Raw genomic sequence first — 7,599 nt, forward strand, 5'->3', positions numbered from 1 at the left:
TAGGGCGCGTGTGCTCGCCAGACAGAGAGAGACAGAGAGACAGAAAGCGAGAAATCACTCCCCAGGGGGGATGGCCACGCCACAATCCCTTCTCCTTCATTCTCCTCTCGGGATCTTGGGCACGCACACACACGCGCCCGGCGTGAGTTTTAAGCCACCGGGTCCGAGACGCAACCCGCGGTCGACTACATGGGAGTCCAGTGACATAGCCATTACGCTAACTGCTGGTCCCTAGGAGGAGTTTTGAAATGGAGAAACTTCCAACAGTGGAGCCTGGCTGGCCAGAAGCCCTTCACTATCAAAACCAACGGCCACCCGTGAGTAACCATGACGACAGCCCCTGCAATGGTTACCAGTGTGTGTCTTAGAAAATGATATAGTTCAAGGCCAACCTCTGCATTTGTAACAGGCTCATCCTGTTACTCTGCACAAACTTGTCGTTGAACAGCAGCCAGGATTTGAGGCACCCTCAACCTTGAAGATGTCGCACCAAGCTGGACTTCCTGTTTCGGTTCTTTCTACTTAAAAAAAATATTTATTTACTTTCATTTATCATCATTATTACTCTTTTTAAAATTTGACCAGAGAGAGACACAGAAAGAGAGAGAGAATGGGAGAAAGCAAGTCTCCAGGTTCAGGACTCAAACCATGGTCAGCCATGTGAGAGTCCAGCACCTTAACCACCATGCTACCTGCCAGCCTCTCTGTTCTTTCTACTTTGGACCACTTGGGTTTCCCTATTTCCTGGAAAACACTCTTTGGGAGTGAGAGTTGGGTTGGGTGGTGAGAAATCCTTCCACTTAGCTTCTCCATCACTGAGCCTGGGGGCTTCTGCGAATAGGCCTCATTGTGAATAAGGCCTTGGCTGAATTCTTTCTTCCCAGTTAAGAGGCGGGCCTTCTAGGAAGTGGGGAGGTACAAATCTTACAGATGCTCCCAGTGCATCTTTTACATCCGTGGTCTCTAAATATGCTTGATTATCCATCCTTCTCAGTAAACATTTTTTCCCAATATATTGAGTCATTGGAAAAATCATGATGGTTTTTTTTTTTTTGGAGAGATTTTCACTGTAGGGCGCGTGCGCTCGCCAGACAGACAGAGAGAGACATAGAGACAGAAAGCGAGAAATCACCCCCCAGGGGGGATGGTCACGCCGCAATCCCTTCTCCTCCATTCTCCTCTCGGGATCTTGGGCACGCACGCACACGTGCATGGTGTGAGTTTTTTTAAGCCACCGGGTCCGGGACACGAACCACGGTCGACTACGTGGGAGTCCAGTGACATAGCCATTACGCTAACTGCTGGTTCCCATGATGTGTTTTTCTATGCAAAAATGTATCATTTTCTGATAACCCAATAGACTTATGTTTATATGTAAAATAGCCATTATTTAATTAATCAAATTTTATCAATAATAAATATACATATAATTGTATGCTAAAGTATGTGTATACACTGGAGCAAATCTTCTTTTTTAAAAAATATTTTTCTTTTTTTTAAGAGAAACTAGGTCTAATATTTCCTTCCCCTCTTCAAAGACTGTTTTGTACACCCCATGGGTTGTGTGGATCGTACTTACAGGTTCATTGTTATTCATTTTGCCAGGTTCAGCATTCTAAAACACAACTCTTCTCCTGCTTAAAACCATTCAGTAGCACCATGCTGCTCTCAGGATCAAGTCAAACCCCTTGGTGTGGATTTTAAAGCCAGTCCGGCCTGCTCTCACTGCTCTCCAGCCTGTGGTTTAGAACTGCTGAGCTTGCTGTCTTCCTGTGGTAAACATTTTCTCTCTCCTAGGACTTCGCATAGATGTTCTCTCTGCATAGAAATTCTTTTTCCTCATATAGCCCACAAACTTTTTTTTTTTTGGAGAGGTTTTTTGTTTTTTGTTTTTCTATAGGGCACGTGTGCTTGCCAGAGAGACAGAGAAAGGCAGAGAGACAGGAAGCAAGAAATCACCCCCCAGGGGCATGGCCACGCTGCAATCTCTTCTCCTCCATCTCCTTTCGGGATCTTGGGCACACATGCACACGCACCCAGCATGAGTTTAAACCACTGGGTCCGGGACTCGAACCATGGTCAACTACATGGGAGTCCAGCGATATAGCCACTATGCCAACTGCTAGTCCCAGTCCACAAACTTTAAAAAAAAAGATTTAATTTTTATTTATTATTATTATCATTTTAAATTTGCTACAGGGCATGCACACTCACCATAGAGAGACAGAGAGAGAGACAGGGAAAGTGAGAAAGCAAGCTGCCAGGTCTGATATTCAAACCACAGTCAGCCACATGGAAGTCCAACACCCCCAACCACCATGCCACCTGATGGCCCCTTCCCTCATAATCTCTTTATTTCCAGGACAAACCCTGGAAAATCTTCCATTTCCTCCCACTTCATTAGGATTAAGGACACATTGTGCTTCCCCAGAACAATAGGCTTTGGTCCTTTGTGAGCAGTCCATCACAGCCTGTTGAATGATGCTTTCACTCATGAGCTTGCTGAAGGTTGGGATGGGTCTTCAGTCACTGGCCTGGGTTTAGCCGGATTAGCAAGTTGAAAAATTTCCTGCCTTGAGATGGTGCTTACACCAGTCCAGAGCAACTGTGAAAGACGGCCTCAGTCTCTTTTCTTTCCAAAGGGGTCCTAGCTCTGGTCCTGAGAACTGAGGGACAGGAAGGTGCTCCTCTTCCTCTTCATTTCGTCGTCTTCCTTCCTGTGGAATCCGGGTCAGGTGGTGGTCTGGTAATGGTGTTTTTCACATTTTCAGGTATGAGTCATGCTAAGAAATTAATTTTAGGGGGCCAGCAGATGGTTTAATAGTTAGGGCACTGGACTTCCACATGGTCGACTGAGGGTCAAATCTGAACACGGCTGCTCAAAACTCATGCCAGGTACGTGTGCGTACATGCCCAAAATTCCAGGAGGAGAATGGAGGAAAAGGGATTGTGGTGTGGCCATTCCTTCTTGAGGGGGTCATTTCTCACTTTCTCTCTTTCTGTCTCTCAGGTGAGCACACATGCCCTATAGCAAAAATCTCTCTCCAAAAAAAAAAAAAGAAACTAATTTTATAGCAGACCCAGGACATGCATGCATTTATACATATATACATGTGCACACTCACACATATACACACATGCCTGAACATATTTATGCGCATACATATACTTTGTTTGCTTTCTCAAGAAGGCTTACCTATTTACTTGATTTATAATTGCAGCTAACCCCCCTTCACTATGAACTTCCTTATTTGCTTTTCTTTTTTCTTTCCATATAGCACCTTTGAAAATACGAATGGATTTTATTGTGTGTGTGTTTTTTTTTTAATGGCCTTAACCCACTAGACTATACGCCCAGAAGGCAGAGATCTTTGTTTCGTTCAGTTAAGTGTCTCAAGTGCCCCAAAAAGTCTTGGCACATTGTAGTCCCTCAATAAATATTAGTTGAGCAAATGAAAGAAATAATTGAAACAAATGTTTCATGAAACGTATCTTTACTATGTAGAATACCCACATACATTTTCTCTATTCAAAAAAAGAAAAAAAAACTGACCAAAATCCGCCAATGGGTCAAAAGTTGTAGTTTAAAAAGCACTGGTCAACAGCCAGACAGTGACGCAGCAGTGACACAACGCTCTGCAATGCAGGACCCACGTGGAAAGTTTGCGAGTTCATGTCCCAAGGCCTCCTTGTTCACATAGTGTACCTGCATGTCCATAAATCAGGGCTGACTGAAGCCGGGGTTGGTCACCCTATGGGGGTGACTGTCTCACTTTCTCGTGCTCTTAGAAGAAAGAAGAAAAACTTTAAATAAATTGGCTGCTGCTGGGTCAGGACGGGAGTATGTCGGCCCCCTTGGAGGAACATAGTTGGGTAGTTCTGTGCAGGACACCGGGGCCCAGGGGAAGCAGACCCTGGGGCTGCTCACTGACACTCAGGCACAGGATATACAGTGCGCCCTGCAGAGCCGGTCTGCGGTGCTGGCTGTGGGTGGTGGTGAGATCCTCCAGGGCAAACTCTGATTCTACCATAGCTGATAAGGGAACACGGACTTCCAAGGACAGAAAAATGCTCCATATTGTTCTTAGAAAAACAAAGAGAGACGCAGCAAATTGTTGGTCTTCTCTACTAGAATCTGAAGCAGCAGCTAATCCTTGGGTCCAAGGTCAAATGCAGAGAAAGGTTAGAGAGTCCAGAAGGAAGATCCTGGTTTGGACTGCCGCGGGGCAGGAGTCTCAGGAAACTGCACTAAAGGTGGACCAGATTTCGCAAAACTTGAGAAACAACTGCTATTGTTGTTTTCCCTGCACTTCTTGGCTCCTACCAGAAGTTGTCTGCTTAATCAAATGTAGAAGTCTTCAGTTAACAAATTACAGAAGATATTTAAATGTGGTTCTAAAAATTGTATTCACATATGATTTACAGAGGAAACGTACTGTGGGGCCTATTCTCTGGATAGATGGTAACTTTTCTTGGGACTTACTTTGGTTCAGCGTGAAGTTTTATATGCTGTGTTTGACTAATTTCATATTTAACTGTATTATTAATACAGAAAAACATTAGAGTATAGATCATGTGAAATGAAAGGGTGCCTTCAGGGAAATTTAAGTTTGTCTTTTGATAAGGATCATGTGGGAATAATGTTTAATAAACTTCTCTAAATAGGCAAAAATAAATAAGTAAATTAAGAGCCAACAGGTGGCATGGTGGTTGGGGTGCTGGAGTCCCACAGGAAGATCACAGTTCAAATCCCAGACCTGGCAGTTTGCTTTCTCACTTTCTCTCTCTGTCTCTCTTTTGCCCAATAGCAAAAATTTAAATAAATAAATAAAATTATTTTTTTTAATTAACTAATTAATTGAAGATTAGAAAAAAGAAAGCACTGACCTAGGCTGTTCTCTTATGGGCCTGTGTCAGGGGATTCTGAGGTGGTTGGGGGTGCAAATTGTACAGAGTCACACGGGGTAAAGGGCACAGCACTGGGGCATCTGTCACATGGTACCTTCGCTTTTCCCATGGAATGGCACCGGACTGCTACAGACTCATAAGAGACATCGAGTCTCTGTATTTGGCAGTACCCATGGGAAAATGAAAGAAGGGAGCGTGTATCTTTCCATCGTAGTGATGCCACACGTAAGAATAACAAAATAATGCCACTCACTCCAATAATGACAGAGGGCCAGCCACTGTTCATGAGCTTAGGGCTCTTGGCACCAACGCCCTGCCCCGGTACTTTAGCTAGAACGCTTGACTGTCCACACCAGAGTGAGCTCCTCCATGTGGTATAATCACCCTCTCAAACATTGTCCAAGTGAGCAACTCTTCTTACTCCTGCATATCTTCTTTCTCTGGTTGTTTTTTTCCCCCTCTTTATTGCTGGACTTAACAATTTGACTTTTTTTGTTGTTGTTAATTTTTGCCATAGGGTGCATGCACACACTGGAGAGAGATAGAGGGAGAGTGAGAAAGCACCCCCACCCAGGATGGATGGCCATGTTGCGATCCCTTCTCTTCCATTCTCTTCTTCGGATTTAGGCATGCACACATACATCCACCTGGTGTGATTTTCAAGTTGCTGGGTCCAGTATTAAACCCACACAGTTGGCTATGTGGGATCCAGCCACCCCAATCACCACACCACGGGCTGGCCCAACTATTATATTTTAATGTGCTTTGCTATAGTTCTTTTGTTGTTTCTTGTGGTTGCACTTTGTTAAGTTTCTTAAATATGTGGATTTATCATTTGTATTAAGTTCAGAAACTTTTCAGTTATTATCACTCAAAATGTTTTTATAAATCCTCTGTCCCCACCTCCCCGCCAGATCCCAGATACACAATTACACATACATTAGGCTGACTGACGGTGTCCCGGAGTTCACTGTAATACATGGTTCTTCGTTTTGGTCTCTCTCTCTGTGCTTTTAGTTTGGATAGTTTGTATTGCTATGTCTTCGCGTTCACTTATCTTTTGTACTTTCTAAGCTGCTGTTAATCTCATTCGCTGTGCTTTGTATTTTGGCCATTGATTTTTTATTCTTAGAAGTTTTTTTTAAAAGAATTATTTTACTTAACTTTATTTATTCATTTTATTATTTTAATTTGATGAGAGAAGGACAGAGTGAGAGAGAGGAAGACAGAGAGAGAGAGTGGGAGAAAATGAGGAAGCAAGTGCACACACACACCAAGGAAGGAAGAAAACACCGTCCTAGTAAATAACTCAACCTAGTGACTAATAGCATATGACCATAAGTGTCCTAAATGATAGAAAGTGGAAATCTGAAGTGCTGAATATCAAATACTAGGTTGTCAATCCAAAATGCAGAGAAATTGCATAACAAAACTAGAGCTTGGGTCACTATTAAAAATACCAGGAGATTCAGAGGAAGAGGTGGAGGTTTTGCGGAGGTTCTTTCTGATGTAGCTAGTATGCCCGTGTGACTCTTGACTCTATATAGAGAGGCCAGCACGACAAGACACAGAGGCCCTCCGTAGAGAGAGCGGTAGAACCTCAGTGAGCTGGACAGGAAAGAAGAGAGGATGTTGGCTTAATCAATCATGAGTGGCTCGTTACACAGAGAGCTCATACCCTAGTGGTCTGGTATTAGGAGGCAAAATTTGCTCAGGAAAAAAATGGAGATTCCTGAGACCAGCAGATGGCGTAATGGTTACATGGCTGAACTCCCACATAGTTGACTATGGTTCAAGTCCCAGACCCAGTGGCTTAAACTTAAGCTGGGTGCATGTGCATTCATGCCCAAGATCCCAAGAGGAGAATGGAGCAGAAGGGATTGTGGTGTGGCCAACCCCACTGGAGGGTAATTTTTCGCTTTCTGTCTCTCTGTCTCTCCCTGTCTCTCCAGTGAACACACTCTCCCTATAGCAAAAATCTCTATAAAAAGGGGGGGAGGAAATAGAGATTCTGAAAGATGATTGGACATCCACATTTTTTTTTTTTGAGAGGTTTTTGCTATAGGGCGCGTGCACTTGCCAGACAGACAGAGAGAGACATAGAGACAGAAAGCGAGAAATCACCCCCCAGGGGGGATGGTCACGCCGTAATCCCTTCTCCTCCATTCTTCTCTCAGGATCTTGGGCATGCATGCACACACACCCGGCGTGAGTTTTAAGCCACCGGGTCCGGGACGCGAACCGCGGTCGACTACGTGGGAGTCCAGCGACATAGCCATTATGCTAACTGCTGGTTCCCAGACATCCACATTTTCTAAGAAGCTGTCTCAATCACTACAATTTCTAGTAGAGATGCACAAGAAACCAAAAAAGAGAGAGAAAGTGACAGAGAAAGACATTCAATTTCTGAACTTTTAAGATTCTGCTGAAAAAATATGGGCTAGTAGGTGGCATGGTGGTTGGGGCACTGGACTCCCACATGGCTGATTGCAATTCGAGTCCTGAACCTGGCAGCTTGAAGGTCATACTGTTGCATGTACATGGATCCCCAGATCCGAAGAAGAGAATAGAGAAGAGATTGCAGCATGGCTCTCCCTCCAGGGGGTGATTCCCACTTTCCCTTTCTCTGTTTCTCTCTGGTAAGCATCTGTGCCTTAAGGAAAAACCTAAAAAAAAAAAAAACAAGAATAA

The 7,599-nt window shown here is 44.0% G+C and overlaps 1 pseudogene; it reads left to right on the forward strand.

Annotated features, from left to right (window-relative positions):
- The first annotated feature begins 3,843 nt into the window (after positions 1-3,843).
- LOC114010022 (nudC domain-containing protein 2 pseudogene) lies at positions 3,844-4,352 on the forward strand (annotated as a pseudogene).
- Positions 4,353-7,599: the final 3,247 nt, after the last annotated feature.

This window comes from Tupaia chinensis, unplaced genomic scaffold, assembly GCF_000334495.1.
Source record: "Tupaia chinensis unplaced genomic scaffold, TupChi_1.0 Scaffold000685_1, whole genome shotgun sequence".
NCBI lineage: Eukaryota > Metazoa > Chordata > Mammalia > Scandentia > Tupaiidae > Tupaia > Tupaia belangeri.